Genomic DNA, 21,258 nt, shown 5'->3' with positions numbered 1-21,258 from the left:
AGCAAGAAGAACCTAAAGAATAGGAACAAGAGGAGACAGAGATAAATGAAATAGAGGAAGAAAAGGACAGTAGGGAAGAAGCACAAAAGGATGGATCAAGTCTTGAAGTATGTAGAAAGGAAGGAGAGGAATCCTCAAGAGTTTCTCCTGAGCCCACACAGAAGGAGGCAATTGTTGCCTTGACTGCTCTAAGTACATCTATAAAATCAATAGGAAATAGGTAGATGCAGACTCCCCTCTACTTCAAAACAAGGGAGAGCACCAAGATAAAACAAGGGAGACCTCAAATACCTACCAAGACTCCTATAATCATTCAAGACTCACCAAGAGAATAAGAAACTCTAGTCCCTCTAGGAATGGGAGGTGAAGAGGGCACATCAGTACATGCTTCCCAAGGTCACCAATCACCTATGTTAGGAGGCCTGCCACTAGGTCAACCTCAGCAAAACAAATTAAAGAAACTTTAACCCATTTTCAAAAAGGGAAAGTCCTCCTACGTGAAACACATACAATCCTATAGGAAACTCTGTCAAAACTACAGGAAATACAGCAACAGGAGAAAGAAGGACAAAGGGGGCAAAGGGAAGGAAAAGAAGCAACAACACAAGTACAAGGGGAGATAGATACTTGAAATATAGTAAAACAAGAGTCCCAAGAGATGAAAGAACATATCCCACAACCAAATCTCTGATCTTATTACATATGCATTGAGGGAGGAAAAATAATACCACAAAATTTTTCCATCCCTCTATTCTTTGAGCTTGAAAAGGAGAGAAAAAGGACACATCGGTGAATGAAAATTGAAAAATAAAATTGTGTAGAGGATGTGGGCAATATGGAAGAGAACCTGCTAGAGATGGGAAGAGAGTTGAGTAAGATAAAATATAGGGAAAGAGTGAGGAGGCAGGTACACGAAAAAGAGAGCCAATTTGTAGTTATGGCAAGTCTCTCCATGGAGGCACTCTAGTGCAGGATGCTAGAAAAATCATATGCCTTGTACCTCAAAGAATAATGGCTTATGTTTCAGATAAAAACCCTAGAAAAATGAGGGAATATGACTTTCCAAGACTATATTCCATTCATTGAGCTATGTGACCAAGGCACCGTGGAGGATAGGGCCAAGATATCTGAATTCTACTTACATAATTTGGCCTTAATAGACATGAATGTGTGGGACCCCAATCCAAAGTTGGGGGACTTACAACTGGTGGCCTTGAAATCATGGATGAGTCATGAGGGGGCCGGGGCCAAGGAAGTAAAAGGAGTATTGGAAAGAGAAGAAACATAGCCCCTTTGCATCAGGGCAAAACATATCAACTCCATGGTTGTCATTAGCACCCGCAACCTCATCACCAATGATCCCCAGTTTCAACCAAGTTACCTAGCTACACAAGAGAAAAAAGTTACTAATTTTGAGGATACTTTGATATTGCTAGGGGATAAAATCCAACAAGCATGCCAAACGAAAGGGAGCACCTTACCCTACAACCTAAATATCAAGGAGTTTCCTTCTCCTAAAAGAATGAGGGGTGCACTAGAGAGGACACCACTATATAAGAAGGCACTGCAGACACTCAAAGTCAACTAGATTAGCTTGAAACTCAGTCAACCATTGCTCTTGGGTACGTTAGAAGGAAGAAAGGAAGAAGAAGAAATAAAGTAGTGGGAGGAAATAGAGAAGCATGTAGAATTTTATCCAGAAGAGCAGGATACAACAACAAAATCCTGGAATGTCAAGGAGGCCACAAAAGCAATGAAGGACATGGACATAGATTTTCTCAGAGGATGAGCAACAATTTTAGTAGAGGGAAATGACGAGGCTCAACAATGGGTAGATTATATGGAGCTTAATGCTACTCTCCAGCTTATTAAAATCAACTTTTCTCACATTTCCTTACATGTTTTGTTATATTTTTCTTAGTGAGAAGGGTAAATATGAGATCTCATGTCTTGTGGTCTAATGTGAATTAATTGAAGTTTTTGGAGAAAATTTTGGCTAATTAAAGTGTAGAAATGTGGAGTAGAAAAGCAAGAGGGATTTTAGAAGATTGGATCTCCTTCTTGAACTCCTCACTCACTCAAAGATTCCTCCATCAAATCTCATTAGCTTGGAGTTACAAGTAGTAGAGACATTAAGGTCATCGCTAGCCAAGTGAGTGATAGTTGAAGACCGGTTGATCTTGAGTTGGGAGCCAAGCCTCTATAAATTTAACGAAGTTGTTGGTATCTTAGTTGTATAAATAAGAAAGCCTAGAGCCTGATTAGGATTCAATTTTTTTTGTTGTATCCAAGAGGAATTTTCAAGATAAGACATTATGATTGATGACTCTTATGTATTTTTGATATTTTAATGAAAATTAGAAGCAGTGCCTTGATCTAAAACTAAGTTGACTCAGAGGGCTGAAGCTCTTGGGTTAGGGCCCAACCATAGAAGTAGAGGTTCCTCTTTTTGTACATGTATTCTTAGATTACATTCCTAATTAGTTGCTAAAGTGATTTTGGTTTTGTTAATATACAAGTATTTGGATGATTTATTAGTTTGATTCCATTTGTGGATAGTTGGATCAGTGGTATCTTAATAACAATAGACACTCCAGAAGATATTGTGATAGTCGCTTCCACCTCATCTCCCTTATGGGATCATGACTTGAGAGTTACATTCACACAACCCAAAAAACATATTTCTTGTTTGATTCTTGCATAATCTACATTCTCCTTATGAATAGATCATTGTCTTTGAAGTTTCTTAGGTTTATTTGAAATTTTCATTTTGATCTCTTAAGTTTTAATATGCTTTCAAATCACTTCCATTCATGAACTTAGTCATTAGCTAATAATAATGTTGTTTTCCTCTAATCAATGAATCTCTTCCATGTATAGATGAATTTGTGCATAAATGTAGACTAGAGTGTATGTTTTTGCAGGAGCTTCTAATTTACAGGTAGACTTCATCTCATTCACCTCATCAAAGTCCTATCAACTCATGATGCCAAAGTCCACTAAACCCTAAATCTGAATTCTTGTTTTGTAAGCAAAATTTCCTTTTCCATTAAGGAAATCCAATCATCTTGAAGCATATGACTAAGCCTTGGATAGGTTTCACCTCCTCCATGCCTTATTTCTCCATTATATACCTTTCCCACACTTCATTCTACCTTTCCGACCATCTCCTAATCTTTGAACCTATATCCTATAGTACAATAGGGCATCGTGTAGTAGAATTAGGACATCATGTAGTAGTACTAAAAGAAACCCTATAGCAGCCTGTTTTAAGCCGGAATTTAGCAAAAGTTGTAATTTGAGCTTAGATTAGGCCTCCACTTGACATCCATACCCTTGAGACTAGTCCATACCTTTTCCTCCATACCTATCTTCCTTTCCAAAGAACAAGTGAAAATTAGCATTTTTATTCATAAAACTAAGCATAAAAAAAATGTTTTCTGCAATTTCTGAATTAGCATCTTCATGTAGTACTCATAGTACTTCTTAGATTAGATTTCGTGCTTAGTTAGTCTAGATCATCACATGTTATAAACAAGGTTAAGCTAGGTTTCTTTTCCAAGAAAAATGTGTAAATGTGTAGCTAGATGATTTCATGTCACCTAATAGCATCTTCCAATCCAATCTTTCATTTCCTAGAGTAGGAAACATTAATTTTCTTTAATTAAGGAAAATTTTCCCTTTTCCATTTGGTAGTCAGACTCCTTCTAGTCAATAGAAGACTAGTTTGAAAAACCCTAGTTGTCTATCACCCCAGCTAAAAAGTGACAAGATTAGACCACTGCATCTACTGTGTATACAACACCATAACATCCAAGTTTGTATGAAGCACGGGTTGATGAAGTAAATTTGGTAGCCCCAGGAGTTGCAGCATTCTTGCTACAATAATGGTGCTCATCACCAACCATTTGATGGTGTAAGGGAATACATTTATAAAGAAGTAGAGGGAGTTAGGGATCCACAAAAGGGGGAAGAAGGTAAACATCTTAAGGGAAAGATCCCTAAAGGTAGGATCAAGGAATCAAGATGGGAGAACTCGACCATATCCTTATTCAACATTAACCAGCTCATTGTTCTTAGGGCTTTTAGTAAGAGAAGATTTTGCTCCTTTTTTCAAGAAACTACCTAAAGTGGATGAATGTGTATTTTCCTATCCAAAATAACGCTTCTAGCACTAGTCACTAGTTAGACCAAAGGGTACTAACAAGATTTTTCCTGCTAAAAGTAGCGTTTGGCTGGAAAATAGGGTTTTTTGACAATCTCTTCCATAATTGCTTCAAGGAATTTCTTCTTACTTTCTTCAGGGAGGCTTTGATCAATGTTTTTCATGGTGAATTCATTGACAGCTTTTGTCACTTTGCGACATTTTGGGAAAAGTTTGAAAGCTCAGGGTATTAGAGAGGGAGTGTGACATATTACTGTATAATAGATGCCCCCTAAAGCATGAACTCAGAATAGGAAGTGATGGCTAAAGTACTTTACAAGTCAAGGCAACGACTTTGGATAACTACCGCCAGGAGACCTGTAAATCAAACGTAATACACCATATATGACATCTCTGAGTAGGAATTTAAGAATACATGAATCACGGCATGGGTGTAGCCATCCGACTAGAAAGGATCATGTGTATTGATCCTGGACATGGATGACACCATCTTACTAGAAAGGATCATATGTATCCACGGCATGGATGAAAGCATTTGACTAGAAAGGATTGCATGTATGGATCCATGGCATGGATGCAACCATCTGACTAGAAAGCATCATGTATACAATATTCAATACTAAATAACTCCATGTAGCCTGGATTTATTAGATGAAATCCAGTGTATTCGTCTCTATCTCAATCCAACTAAAGTACGAATTTAAACAGGCGAATAGACCTGTTGAAGTCAAACATGGTAGAAACCACCTTATTACTGGTCAATGATGCAAACCGTTAACATGTATGAGAGAAACCATCAATAATGGTAATGCTTCTCAAGGTACAACAACACAATCCATGAGCATGAATAAGGAAGATGAAGTCAAACACTCATAGAATCATTTGATTAAATTCCAATGATGTGAACCTATCATCAAATGCAAAGAACCTATCATTGAGGCATGTAAGATCCAAGGTACTAAAAGGGGGCTTCTAGTCATCTTCCTGGATAATGAACTCAAGTCGACAGGAATTGATGCATGAAAGGAGGGTCACAATGTTTGCGACATCATTGACATGAAACATAGGATTTACAAGAGTTGCTAAGAGTGATTATGGATTGTTGCAGAAAAGTCAAATCGTGTATAAGAGGTTTGAACTTTTAGATGGAAATTGTCTTGAACATATTGAAAACACAACTCTGGATTTTGGCAACGTTTGACTCAAAAATAAGATCAGAGGTCATTGTGACAATGTAATCAAATAAGAGGAAAATGGATTTCCTAAAACCTAGTAAGACAAGTGATGGATTGAGGATAACTAAAACCTGACACAATATGAAGGTAAGTGTAATTTTCAAGAGCGACATGCTACCTTTATACAAAATACAAGATATATGTTTACTTACATTTTCCCCACTATTTCTAGCGAGTACCTCTTTATTTTTTATCCCAACCTTGAAGAGTCTACCATATGCTTGTCATATAAGTTCATGCTTTGGATGAATCCATCCCAGTATGTTTAACGAGCCCTAGGAAGGAGTAGCTCAGTCTCATCATGGGGACAAGTCCTACATTGTTTAACTTTTACAAGTACGACGGAGGGGTATCTCAACATATTCTTCATGTTTAGAGAGTTTGAAAAGTAGGAAAAAAGGAAACTCCCGAGATCCCTTCTTGTAGATAGTCTCTCAAACCCAAAAAGGTAAAAAAAAAAATATTCAAGAGAGCCTCTTAGCCATGTGCTACCAAGATATTCCTTTTTCCTACAATAGTCTATCTTAGTATGGAAACGGGTTGAACTTATACTGAGTAGACGTCATTTCATTTACTTTAATGAGTTGGAAACGACATGTACTCGACAATATTTTCTTATTTTTGGAGTTTGAGAAGAGCTTAAAGATGATTCCACCTAGAGGAACAAGCGATACAAAAAGATAGCAACTGGTTCTGGTTATTGTGGAAGTACTCAAAACATGTAAATTTCAAGAGGTTGGCTAATAATACCACTCATCATGGATGTTCCTCAAGCAAAGGTAAAAAAACCAAGTGAAAGTGTATGATCGACCAAAGAGATAGTGATGTTGGAATAAAAAAACAAAGGCTAATATAGAAAAATTGGTTAATAAAAATGGAAATCATGAGAGTTAAAGTGGGAATGATTTCACTTTTACACAAGCTTAAAACATGTAGGAAACTATGCTTGAGGATACTTGAATATGGTTTCAGTTTTTCACAAGCTTGAAACATGAGAAAAAAATATTCTTGGATTTGGTTTCATTTTTACACAAGCTTGAAATAGAAACAAACTATGATTAGGTTTGGTTTCATTTTTAAATAAGCTTGAAACAAAGATAAGCTATGCTTGAGATGAGTTTGCATGCCCCCAATAGAATGGCTCAATTTGAGGTACATTGCCCCCAAGCTTCATTTCATTCACTGGAGTAGACTACTAGTTACTAACAAGTGGATGGAATGAAGTTTCAGTTACGAGACCAAGTGAAACGCTCCACTGGGATTTTACAAGATCTAATAAAAGACTTAAATTGGAAGGGCATTTTTTTCATTTTTTAATGCTCTTGACACAAGAAAAGAATCATGATCAGGACACCTTATTTCATTTCTTTACTGATATTGACATCGGAAAAGAACCATCCTTATGATACTTTGTTTCATTATTTAATGAGCTTGACACAAGTAAAGGAACCATGCTCATAGGGACCAATTTCATTTTTTAATGAGGCTGAAATAGTAAAAGAACTATCCTCATGACCTCGATTATGGACTATAAGAGACCATATATTCCAAGAGGTTCTGATCAAATTGGAGAACAACCTTCTGGAAGGGATACTTTTCAAGGGATGTAATGGAAAGATTAGGTTTTAATGTTCCCACTACCTGATCCACTATATCACTGACTAGATCATCAGTAGGCACGGCATGGAATAGGTGGCCACATAAATAACCCATGGCAAGGGTGATACCACTTGCATACAAGGACCATTTAGAGAAGATGGTTAATCAGGAGTTAACTTAAGACCAACGAAAAAAATATGATCAATGGCCACAATTCTTCCTTCATGCGAGAAACATATCACACAAAAGAGAGAAGAGACAAGAGCTCCCATGACATAAACATAGTCATGACCAAGGAGTAAATTAAAATCCAAAGGGCCTTGGACAACCATCACGCCAAGATAGACAATGTTTCCTCCCAAAATAATAGGAGAGTTTGGAGGGATCCCTAATGGTTCACTGATTTCTCTCTTAAAAGCTAAAATATTATGGGTAACAGCACATGGTGTAGAGAACCTAAATATTTCCAGGTAGTTGAGGACATAATACTCACAGTCATCTATGATTGTGCCAGGTATGGGTATATGATAAGCTTGTATTATGATTTGAAAAGGCACATGAGAAGGAAGATGATATCCTGCCAGTCAACTCCAGTCAAAGAAAGTGACTAAAATACTTAGAGGGGATATCATCAGAATGAGAAAATTTCCCTCTTTGAATTACATGAATGGGAGGATCTCTCCCCTAGATCATGGGAATAGGAGGTTTTTTCCCCTATATCGTGGGAACGGGAGGATTTTCCCCTAATTTTTTGGAATCCGAAGAAACCAAAAGAATACAAGCAGTATGAACTTCACTCTTGACAAGATGGATATGATTGAGTAAAAGTGGAATTAGGTCAACCATTTTCTCGACCAATGGTTGGTAGGGAATGAAATCATGGGATTCAACTTCAGAGATAGTGGGATTTGCCAAACATGACTTTTGATCAACTAGTGGAGGGTCAATGGAAAGCTTCTAATAACCACTTGGAAGAAAAGGTTGAGAAGTGGTATGTTTATCCAACACTTTAGGGGCTTCATCCATATAAGGACAAAAGTGAATAGGATGATTCTCTTCACATAACCTACAAGGAAAATTAATTTTTACTTTTTTCCCATGGGTTTTACTCTAACTAGTTGAAGGTTTATCACCAACATGGTCTCTAGAGGCTGATGAGGAAGGTTGATGGGAACCTGTGTACCACACTTCAAAGACCTTGGGAATGCTAGAAAAATATCTTAGAAGATGGTCACCCTTATATAGCATGCAAGGGAATTTCACTTTATGGGGTTGATTAGAAGGTTTCTCAACATCAGTTACATTGGTAGCAATGGTTGTTAGGTTGTCCTCTTTCTTATTTTTCTTCTTCTTAATCTTTCTTTTATTATTTTTCTTATCCACCTAGTTTCTAGCTTGCAGGCTCTCATTGGGTGAAGTGGGAGAATAGGAAGGAGACCGAAAAGGTGAGGAAGGAAAAGTGTCAACTTTAGAATCAAACAAAGGTTGATACTGTTCAAGTGGAGGAGAGCCTAGTTGAGGAGTAGTTTGGAAACTCGGAACCATAGGCGTCAAACATAACCAAACTGGAAAACCAATGGTAAAACTAGGAAGGGACAACGTTGACATATAGGGAGCATCAACATTTCCCAAAGGAAAAGGACCAGGATTCCCATTAGAGGGGTTTCCTTTGTTGGTGAACTCAAGAATTGTTTCCATTGGTCTCAACCTAAGATCTACTAAGGAGTATCTCCATAGGAAGGATTTTCTCTGAGGTTAATTAATTGATTTTATAACTTTAAAAAAATAAATCAAAAGGGGAAACTAGGCATAAAGGTTTACCAGGCAAACATGAAATGAAATATACACCTTAGTGAACCAAGGACTTAATGTGCAACAACCAATCTCCCCAAACGTTGTGTGCGTTGTATCACGTTATACAAGGCAGAAAGCTTATTTACCTATGGACGAATAGCAACCTATAGGGGATTCCCAAAATATAGGAGACAGTATGTGGGAGTACAGTCTGTAGTAGTGTTTTCTAATGCATAACCATTTGATGAGAACGTTCCCATATACTTACCATGTGTGGAGCACCTCCAATATACCTGAAAGTACTAGAGAATGCTCCTATACATTTCTATACATGGAACGAGATTTCACCCACAGGATACAATGCTAGAAAATAACGATAGCTCATATGTTTAATGATGCTGGATCACATCTCTAGCTTAGACCTCTAAATGTTTTTGTTAAGTTCCAACTTCTCCTTAGGTTAATTGAGGTAAATTTTAAGTTTATCTTCAATTATGTTTTAGTTTTAAGGCTCAAAATAATGTCACATGAACACCTATGATGAAACTATCATGAGAAAATGATTTTTTCCATTTTGCTGAAAGCTAAGCTAGTAAGGGAAGATATTCAAACAATGATGCAATAATAAAGAATGTAGCAAAAAAATATTTCCTAAGTAGATCATTCACTTTCATTTTGCAAATGCAACCACCAAAAGAGAAATGATTTCATTTTTTCCTTCAGTGAATGAGAATGCACTCAATGCACTTTCTGGCTTTCAATCACTAAATAATGTAATCTATGTTCAATGATGATCCCAAAAATGACTTTTCAATGCAATGTGATCTAATTCCCATTACGAAAAGTAAACTTTGAGATGAAAACTAAATAAATGAAAAACCATTTTCTTTTATGGTCTCAAAAAAACTAATAATTCTCAAACAACAACAAATTAATATTCCTTCCAAACATACAAGTAGAAAAAACAATTTTAATTGACTCAAGAAATCAAAGACTCAACCAAAATTTACTTTTATAACTTCAAAAATTGGGAGGGGATTTTTCATACCACAAAGAAACTAACACAAATCAAAGAAAATTAAATGCACACATAGTAGAAGGACGACCTCAAAGATCAAGAAACGCTATGATTTTTAGCAGAAACCCTAAAAAAACTCAATTTAAGGATGAACACTACTTTACATAGAAAAATCTGCATGGACAGGGTCATCATTGCTACTTTAGATAGAAAAAACTGTATTTGCAACACTACGTTACACAACAAACCCATGCTGGAAGTGAAACTAGACCGACGCGGGTAGCCAGTGGAAGACAGGCTTTCTAGCACCACTGTACTAGAAAAAATAGCGTTGTGAGTGCGATTGTGTCTGAGAAAAAGGGTGTTGAGCGAGAAAAGATTAGGAGAAACAAGAAAAGTTTGAACAAAACACTAGACCTGATACCTTAAAACACAGACTACTCAGAGTGGAGAATGAAAAACAATCAAAACCAAGGATCATTCAATACATGGCCTATCTGAAAAAATAAATAAATAAAATAAAATAAATAAATAAATAAATAAATAAATGGGAAAGGACGGATGAATGGGTTGTAGGCTTCCAAGCGGAGTCACTAATTTGTTACCTAGGCAATCCCTTCTACGAATAGAAGTGATCCCTCTACTCCAATGAGTGGATCTAGTAACAAACAAAACAAATACATGCAAAGCTCCCTAGTCTATATATAAAAAAGAAAGTAAGATAGATGACCTACCTCACTCTAATGCTGAACACTCGTTGATGTTAATGTTGATCTCTTGACTACCAAGATCTATCCTCGTTATTCTATTGTGAATGAATACCTTCAAGAGAGATCAAACAAAGACAACAAAGGAAAACATATTGTATGCATTCTAATGTAAACCAAATGACAGATCAAGGAACATCATACTAAGCAAGTTGTCATTTACATGGTTATGGAAAGTAAGCATGCATTGTATTAATACTAAACACAAGAGGGAAGCATATAATCACTGCATTGATGTTGGAAGCCTCCTCCATGATGGGTTTGCAAGTCCAATCCAAGACTTATCAAGCTCTCCTTTCTCCTTCACAAGTTGGTAGCAATTAGGCACAATTTAGCAACATCATGACCCATCTAGTTTGACCGACCATTTGAGGGTGTAAGGAATGCATCTATATGGAAGGTGAGGGATTTAGGGAGCCAAAAAAGGGGGGATAAGGTCTACATCTGAAGGGGAATATCCCTAATGGTAGGATCCGGGACTCAAAATGGGAGAACTCAACCATATTCTTATTCAACAATAAACAACTCACCATTCTAAAGGCTTCTAGTAAGAGGAGCTTCTGCTCCATTTTTGGAGAAACTACCTAAAGAGGATCAACACATATTTTCCTATCCAAAGTAGCATTGCCATTGCTAGTCACTAGTTAGACCAAAGGGTACCAGCATGGGTTTTCCTTCTAAAAGTAGCGTTGGGCTGGAAAATAGGGTTTTTTGACAAGTTCTTCTAGAATTAATTCAAGGCATGTATTCTTGTTTTCTTCAGGGATGCTCTGATCAATGTTTTTCATGGGGAATTCATTGACATATTTTGTCACTTTTCTAAATTTTGGGAAAATTTTGACAACTCAGGGTATGAGATAGGGAGTGTGACAAATTAATTTATAACAACTGGCACTCAAGGAAAAGATTCCAAGTATCAAGATGCAAAAGAACAGCAGAATTTTGTAGTACCCGAAAAGGTTTTCATAGTCTTGTGATGAGCTTAGCAAGGTTGGTGTTAATGTCCTTGAAGAAGAATTGGTAGATCTAGCTATTTTGAACCTTCCGAAAAGCTAGCATAGTTATAAATATTTAGTAAATGGTAGAGAGAAGCTACCTAGTCGGTAAAGGTTATGGTCTGATCTAGTGTAGGAAGAAATAAGGAAAACCACTAGAGACTGGACCTCATGCAAGGGTGAGCATGAGGAGAATTGTGCCTTGGCTAGAAAGGAAAATAAAGGGATAGGAAAATAAATCCCAATCCATAGAAGATTTGAATCAAGGGTAAAACAAGAAAGACTTGTCCAAAATTAAGTGCTTTCACTATCATGAATTTGGGCGTTATGAAAAAAAGTGTGCACATAGGAAGGCGGGAAAGAAGACCGCAGGAGGAGTTGTAGATAAACTTGTGGCTTCACAATTTGAACTTAGTTTTATCCTCATTGAATCCATAACAAGCACAATTATGGGTAGTGTGTGGTATCTCGACGGCAGTGCCTCGTTCCACATGTAAGGGAACAAATAATTTTTCAGTGACTTAGAGGAGAAGGATCTCCAAAGTGACATTAATATGGGAGATGATGGAAGGTATAGTGTGACTGGTATTGATATAGTTACTTTTCAAAAGGATCCTGGCTCCCCTCTTAGGCTCAAGGATGTGAGGTTTGTAATGGGTCTGAAGAAGAATCTAGTTTTCGTAGCTATCTTGTAAGACCATGGCTACGATGTGATATTTCACAAAGGGAAGGCTTTCCTGAGAATAATCACCACGGGAAAAGTAAACAAAATCATGGTTCAAGTGAAGAACCTCTACAAATTAGACGTGGAAGATTGTGCAACATTGAGTAGAAAAGAAGATAAGGTGCAAAGTCAAGATTTCAACCAATTATGGCATAGAAGATTTGGCCATTTTCAACATGGTGCTTTGAATATCATGCAATAAATTTCTACAGGCATCTACAAAGGAGAACTAGTGCAGCAACGTACATGCAAAGGGTGTACACTGGGGAAGTACAGAAAATAAACCTTCAATGACCGGGATAGGAGGGCACATGTAGTCCTTAGAAGGATCCACTCTCATGTCTGTAGACCTTTCTCGATGTCCTCCACTGGAAAACATAAGTATTATGTTATATTCATAGACGATTTCTCATGAAATTGTTGGATCTACTTCGTGTAGAAGAAATACTAGAAATTATCCATTTTTTTAGTTTAAAACACTTCTTGAGAAAGAAACTAGGATGAAGGTGAACGATTTTAGTAGCGATAATGATGGTGAGTATGTGTTGAATGAGTTTAAAATTTTCTATGTAAAGGAAGGCATTCGATGGGACCTACCCCACCCCATAATGCACAACAGAAAGGGGTGGGTGAAAGGAAGAACAAAAGTATTGTGGGATAAGAAAGGGTGATGTTGCATAACTAGAGTCTACCTATAAACCTGTGGGCTTAAGTATGCAACACAATGATTTATTTGTAGAAAAAGAGTCCTCACATGACTCTTGCCATGAGTACACCAGAGGAAGATTTTTCAGGGAAGAAACTAGATGTGGCACACTTCAGTATCTTTGGATCATCACTTTATTTTCATGTTTCCATGGAAGCAAGGAAAAAGATAGATACGATAGAAGATTTGGGCATATTTTTGTGGTACACAAACACACCTCGCAACAATAATGTGTGCTTTCCATATCTCATGATGACAATGGTCATAAGATATGTGAAATTTTATGAGGACAAGGTAATGAAGTTTTCTCTTGGGAGGGAGCTTCAGTTGCAATCTAATCAGTAGATTTTTGATCCAAAGGAAGAACCGCTTGAAGTTGTCAAGCATCCACAAGAAGAGGAGGAGATAGTGGAGACATCGTCAAGTAGAGACATCTAAAGAAAGAAGGAAGTGAACTAGGAAAGATTTAAGATTATTGCAGGATACTAGAGAGAATGTGGGAGCACCTGTTGTCCTTTCAGATAACTCTAGGTCAGTTAGTTATTCCAAAGCATCTATAATTTTTTTTGTTTTAAATGATTGGATGAACAATGAACAATTTTATAAACATGTGTTTCAAACTTAGATATATTTCCAAGTAAAATAAAAGGTTGTTCTTTAACTACACATAGTTAATTTGATTTTAATGGGGTGGAAAAGTAGAGCTTGAAGATGCATAATTGATTTAATATTCAAACTAAATATTTAACCACTTATAAGAATAAATTAAGAAAACAATGTTTACGTAATCAACAAAATATAATTAAACTGTTATAGAGATTTGATGTAATTTTTATTTAAAGAGGAACTTACAATAACAAATAGTTCTGTAAATTATTCTCTTATTTAAAATCATAAATTCACATAGGATTAAAAAAGAGACTAAAATTCAGTTAAATTTTGAATCAGATAACTACAAAACAATTAATTTATATGAAGAAAACATAATGAATAAACAAGATGAAATACAACTCACTAAGAAACAGACCATATGAGGTAAATCTAGAATCTTTTATTATTCCAAAAAAAGGGTCCATCTTAGTACTAATATGCTTGATAGCTTGGTCAAGGGTTCAACCCATAATAACTCAAAGGAGGAGTTATTATACAAAAAATTGCAAAATATCTACAATTTGTTTTGAATAACATACCAAAATAGTACAAAATTATAAAAAATATCAATATAATAGGAACCGAGAAACTGCTGAAGAGGTGGCTCTATCCTTTGGGAATTTGTTGATGATCTGGTGTGAAATTATTGATGAGTTTTCATGTTGTTAGAATTAGAAATTAGTAAATTGTTTCACACAATTGATCCCATCTCTCTTCACTTGGGATTTCCACATTCACCATGTTTCTAAATGATTCACCCACTTCTATGTATCTCTCGAAATTTGGCTTGGTGAGAAACAAATGTTTATTTTCATGCATGATTATTAAATAAGACTCCAAGGCTTCTAGAAAGGCCTTCCCTATTATCTGTCCTTTGACTCCTGCAAATTTAGTTCTTTCCACTGCAATAACATACAGTTCCTTGCAATAATCCTTTAATTTTATCAATTTATCATTCATGCCTACCAATCCTAGTATTCCTTTCTGATTCAAGATATTAAAATTTGAATGAAATCTTTTGAGAGTAATATTCATAGTTTGAAATTTAGTTTCTAATTGGTTGATCAAATTCTTCTTTTGTAATACCTTATTAATCTCTAAGATGGTAGCTGTTATGTCAGAGATGTTTATTTATTCTAATTCTTCTTTGCTTTTTTAATTTAAAACTTTGATCATATCTATGGCTTCTGTTCCCCTGGTCTTCAAGGCTGCTTTCTATTCTTCAATCAATTTTCTGCATCTGGTGATGAGTTCTTGCTACTCAAAAATAATTTTTAGGGATGGCCATACATTTGTCATGGATTGGATGATTTTTGTCTAGATGTTTTCCTTGGCATGGTCCAAAGCATATTCCATTAGGGATTCACTCTCCAACTTCTAGATCTAGAGTTCCAATTTGTGGGATTTCTGCATTTCCTTCACATACAAAGTATCATTTTTTACTTTCTGCAATTCTAAATTTTGGAATTTTTGCAATAAATTCTCATTTTCTTGTTTTCGTATGGCCAATTTGTGTGATAATCTTGTTGGATTAGATGTTGTTGATGTAGAATCAATGGATGTTGATGATCAACTAAGCTCTATACCTGCAACTGATATTGGGACTGATGTGACTAGAACCATGGAAAGGTGTGTTGTTTCCTTCTCCTTTAGTAACTCTTCAATCTCCTCTTCCATTTTCTTCAGCTGTATATTTTTCTCAATGATAAGCTTGACCATTTCCTCCTTTTGATGCTCATTCTCTATTATATCCTTTGTTAGAGGATCCTCTGTAGAAGGTAGCTTCAATTGTTTCTCCAATGCAACAATGTCTGCATATTTCTTTTTAAGGAGTAGCTCTGCAACTTTCACATCTTTGGGATCATATCCCACTTTAATTACAAAATCCTCCAATGATTTTAGTCTGTTATCTTTAGCTAAGCAAGAAAGCTTTTCTAACTTAAGCTAAGAATGCACATTGGATAGGGAAGTCCTAAGTTTAGAAAGAGAGATAGATGTGGTCGTCATAGTGGAAAATAACATCTCACTAATCTGTCTATGCATATCCATTCTGTCAATTGGATGAATTTGACTGGTATCAAATAAAAAGATGGTGTTTTTATAATCTGATGGAGACTTGGGAAATGGAATTTGGGCTTGTAAGAAAGCCATTTGCATTCTGCCTTTCTCACTTTCAAAAGAAGAAAGAAGCCTATGCTGGGAGGTTGAAGTTTAATTCCAGCACTGACTGTACACATTGGACTTCAAAGTCTCATTCTTCTGTTCAATCTCAAGGAACCTTGAAAACATATTATGAACATTTGAAGAATGGGTTCCTATGGACTGAATGATTTCTAAAGGCTCTCTATAAGGTGAAGTTGTAGGAGTGATTGGAACACTGGTTGTGGGAGGATTGGTTGAAACACTAACTCTTGTTGATGTAGAAATTTACGAATCTCCTAGATCAATTATAACTGGTTGAGTTTCTTTTGTTGAATTAACCAGGCCAACCTTTGGCTTCTTCTGTTGAAAAATAAAGCCTTTCATAATCTCCTCAGTGGATGAAGACTCTTCTCTCACCTTTTTCTATTGCTTGTTCTGAGCAACTAGATTTTGTTCAGTGGGGGTGGATACAACCTGTTCATCTACCTCTTGAAGTGTCCCATCAACCCATTTCTCTTGATTTATCAATTTTTCTGTTTCTAGTCTTGGAGTATGATTATAAGGAGTCATTTTTAAATCAACCCTCAAAGCAGAAATAATACCAAAAGGATCATAGGACCAAGGGAATCTAGGTTAGAAATTCATCTTCTTTAGGAATATATCTACCTCAACGCCAGCTGATTTGGTATTGCAAATGAATGATCCAATCTATGCTTTAATCTTGAATAGAGATTTCATTTTCCCTGACACAAAGTGCAGGTCACCCATGTTGATCATCTACCTAATATATTCTAGAGAAAGGATTCTCATAGGAACATATTTGGGAAACTTATATGGTGCAATCTCACAACCATATACCCTTATCTCTGTGTAATTCTAGTATAAATACCAGTCACCAATTTTAGTCTACTCACTTAAGTGTAAAATCCTTTTAATTTCATCTCCAATCTTTGGCTCTATCTGACTATTAAGGAGTTGTTCCACTGGATGTATGAATGTATGTTCAAATTCTAAAAATGAGGAGGTGGTAGAAGTTGTCCTGCCTATTTATGTCCAATGAATCATTGATTGATTCACTCCTTGTTTATGATTCCTTCTTGTTAAGCTTGATAGGGAAAAGATCACCTTACTGAAAAGAAAACATGTGGATAATTACAGAGATGTAACTGAACACTCCCTGAACATTAAAATTCATGAATTGTTCATGTATTTTATCAGCCAAGAATTAGTTGTAATTATAAATTTATTCTGGTTGTTGATCTTTGTTAAAGATCGAAAGGAAACCAAGGATAGTTGCATCAATAGACTAGTCATCTAGCTATCCTAATAAGTAGGAATGTAGAGAAATACAATATTTGGAGGCTTCAAGAAACATGGAAGATGAGTAGGGAGGATTTCTTTTAGGTAATTATGCATCGTGAGGAAAAAGACTTCAAAAATTTGGACTCTCTATGGAAAGGTTAACTTATGGTATAGATCCATAAGTGTTACTGGTGAAAAATGGCTAAGAGAGTCTAATTGAGGGATTAGGAGCATCTGGTTTATAGTTTGAACAAAGATGGTTATCACAATGTCTCCATTCTAGGCCACCAATGCTCTTTTTACAGGGTCATATTTGGATTGACACTAGGTAATGAAGTTAGGGAACTCATGTGCTTTTGGGAAACTAAAGAAAGGTAATAGAGATTCCCAAAATATGATTAGGTCTTGCTTGTCTAGGTAATTCTGTTTGATCCATAAGTGCAGTTCATAGAATTCAAACTCACACTTGGCTTCTATAATTTTGAATAGTGAGTCTACAAGAGGAATGTGGTCAAGGTCAAGCTGGGTTGGAGTAGCAGTGCTTTCCTCTGCACTCTTCTTTTTAGCTTTCCATTTTGGAGCCATGCTGGCAGACATGAGGAAGAGCGTTCTGGTAACATATTGATGGAATAGAAAAAAGGTCCTGCAGAAATTGTTTACCTGCAAATAACATAAAAGAGTTAGAGAAAGTGACAAAGAGGCAGGTATGGGTTTATTTATAACATGCAGGGAAGGGATAACAATTTTATTCATGATTGTAGCAGTTTTAATGCCCAGTAGCAGAGCTACAATGGGTGAGTATAAAATAGTATAATAGCAGGGAAACAAGCTCGTGAGATGGAAACGGGTAGGATGAGTGGGAAATAAGTATGTGAGGTGGTGGCATGGGATTGGTTGGGGGATAATGGTTGAGGTGTGGAATTAACGATTGTTGGTGGAAGGAAACCACAAGCGTTTTGCTTGGAGCAGGGGTACGAGTGGTTTATGATTTTGATCGGGGGGAGTGAGGAGTAATATGGTGGCGACATAGAATTTGGGTGTCTGCTATTGAAACCACTTTGTCAAGCACCCCCCCCGTCGCAAGTCTTTCCTTTTCGTTGATCCGGTGGGGAGTAGATCGACTGTTGAATGATGAGCTCGTTTTATTTAAAGATGACAAGACCTTTTTTCCATTAGTGACTTTGGCCCAAACAATATATATGCGCTATATAACATAAATTTTAATGTCAAAGGCTTATAACCGAAAATTAATCCCAATTAAGAAAATTAATCATTAATTAACAAAATTTAACATTTTTCTGATGTGATGCATTTAAATGAGCAGCCCTTGCATTTATTTTCTATTTGAAATTGAAGCCTTTATTTGTTTTTTCTTCCCTAACTTTTTTATTTTCTTTTGCCTTCTTTCTTTAGAGAAACTAACCCCTAACGTTTTATTGATATGGATGCCTTAAAAATATAAAATTGTCCTAACATTTTTTTATTTTTTGTTCTTTTCCATTGATATCCTAGCTTAAAATTTAGAATTTATTTTTGACTAATATACTAACTTATCAAAGCCAAATAATGTTACAACAACACCCACATCACAATGCAGGTAGAAGAGGTCATAAGATTAGTACATTGGATACATGGCTCTAATGAGTAAGCTTGTAGAGACTGAGCCATCCTCATTCGAGGAAGATGTATAGAAACCAATATGGGTTGATGTTATGGTAGAGGAATATGATTCCATTGTCAAAAGCAATGTTTGGGAAGTGGTCCCAAGACCAACAGACAAATCAGTGGGTGGTTTGATATGGATTTACAAGGTAAATCATGCAAAAAATCATAGCATAGAGAAGCAAAAGTAAAAATTTGTGGCCAAGGGGTTTTCTCAGGTTGAGGGAAATTACTATCAGGAGACCTTTGCTCCAGTAATAAGGTACTCAACCATTAGGTCAATTCTAGCACTATCAACGCAAATGGGTTGGAAGATCCACCAGATGGGTGTGAAGACAACATTCCTCAATGGAGTTATTTAGGAGGAGGTGTATATTGAGAAAAAAAAGGTGTTTGATACCTTTCATAGAGTCACATGTGTGGAGACTTAAGAAAACATTGTATGCACTGAAGCAAGCACCCCATTCTTGGTATACCAATATCCATATCTATCTCACCAATTTGGGATTCACGAAAACTGAAGTATATACAATCCTTTATCACATTGTGGTAGAAGGTAAATTATTAATTATTGTTTTATATGTTGATGACTTGATCCTTACTGATGATGAGTATGTAATCAGATATTGCAAGGAGGACCTTGTAAGAGAGTTCGAGATGAAGGACATGGGCCTCATGGACTACTTCAATGGCTTGGAGGTATGTCAAGGAGATGGGGAAATTTTTTTCTGTCAAGGGAGGTATGCAGATGAGATATTTGGGAGGTTCTCCATGGATAGGTGAAAAAACATGGAGACTCCTCTAGCAGGAAATTGGAGGAAAGAGGATGTTACTTTAGGTGAAGTAGTGGATGCTACCATTTATAGTCAACTTGTGGGTTCACTTATGTATTTGGTGAACACATGACCAGACATGTGTTATGTAGTTAACCAGCTTAGTCAAGTAATGGTTAAGCCAACCAAACAATATTGGAAGGAAAAAAGACATGTGTTGAGATTCCTCAAAGCCACTACTTAGTTTGGTATTTCGTAGACAAGGACAGAGTGAGTGAAGCTAGAATGCTTCACAAATGCAGATTGGGCAAGGACTCCATCAGATAGGAAGAGCACATCAGGTGGAATTTTATGTGTTGGGTCAACAACATTTTTTTGGTATAGGAGGACGTACAGATATGTGGCACTCGGCTCAGCAAAAGAAGGTTACTTCGCTACAAGTGAAGTTGCGTGTGAGGCTATCTAGATGAGAAATATTCTTGTTGGGTTATTTAGTCAGAATATGGATCCCATATTAATTAGATTTGTATCAAATTCTCTAAGAATCTAGTATTTCATTATTGATCCAAGCATATCGACATCTGGTATCACCATCTATGAGATTATGTCCAAATTCATATTATATTTTCTTAGTACATTCTGATAGAGGAACAAGATGTAGATATTTTGACAAAAGCCTTATTTCTAGGCAGACTGATTCCTCTTTTGGACAAGAGCGATCTCCATAGACCTCAAATAAATGTAGTAAAAAAAAAATAACTTCTACCTTTCCCTAGATTACGATTGGCTAAAACAAACAATATGAAAGATGTTAGTTACTATTTAATCAAAATGCATGATGAAGTCCCTTTTAGTCCCTTCGTCATTCACTTCTCCTCGATGCTTTATATATCATTTAAATTCTTCTCATAACTTCCCCATGATTTCCTAAAGGAGATGTCGATAGATAGAAACATACACAAGATCAAAGCATCTAGTATATACAATAAAAGATAAATGAACTAGTTAACTCAATCATATATCATAAAATGATCAATATGCCATCATAACCTATGTGTGTCATCAATAAATCCCACAAATATATCAAGGAAGACATAATTGGGGAATAATAGTTGCTTTAATATTAATAAAATTGAGAATAAACTTACAACCTCAAAGCCTTGATGTTATAAGTCTCTTCTCACAATCTCCAACCCTCACCTGGAATGAATAGAATCCTAGCCTTATTTCTGTAGCATAACCCCACTTCCAAGATTCCTCCTCAATCCTCAAGCCCGTGTTAGATTTATAGGCCAATAGGGGGAAGTTTGGGATCCATTTGCCAAGGGATGAGATCCACTAATGGTGGGATAGGAGTTCCAAAAAGAGAGGGAGGAAGCTCCATGATGGGAGGTATCAAGGTTGAATAGGCATCCATTCGAAGCTTTTTAATTGGGAAAGATTTGACAAACAATGCTTATAGACTTTATTTTTTATTTTTACATGCATTAATTCATGTGCATAGGCCACAGTATAAGACAGAGCACACTTATGCACAATTTCTAATGAAACTTTCTGTGTATGCACACAAATTGACTAGGGACTAACGCATGAAGCCAAAAATAGGATTTTGAGTGATGGGATCTAATAATTTCAGTATCTTTGGGATAGTTTGGATTCTAACCTTGCAAGGGGATGCTTTGGAGCAAATTTATGGATAGAAAAAGATCCAAATTGATGGTCATT

This window comes from Pinus tabuliformis, chromosome 5_2 (genome assembly GCF_031772625.1).
Source record: "Pinus tabuliformis cultivar Carrire ecotype Pingquan chromosome 5_2, CPIR1, whole genome shotgun sequence".
NCBI classification, from domain to species: Eukaryota; Viridiplantae; Streptophyta; class Pinopsida; order Pinales; family Pinaceae; genus Pinus; species Pinus tabuliformis.
Note: the sequence above shows the minus strand (reverse complement) of the source record.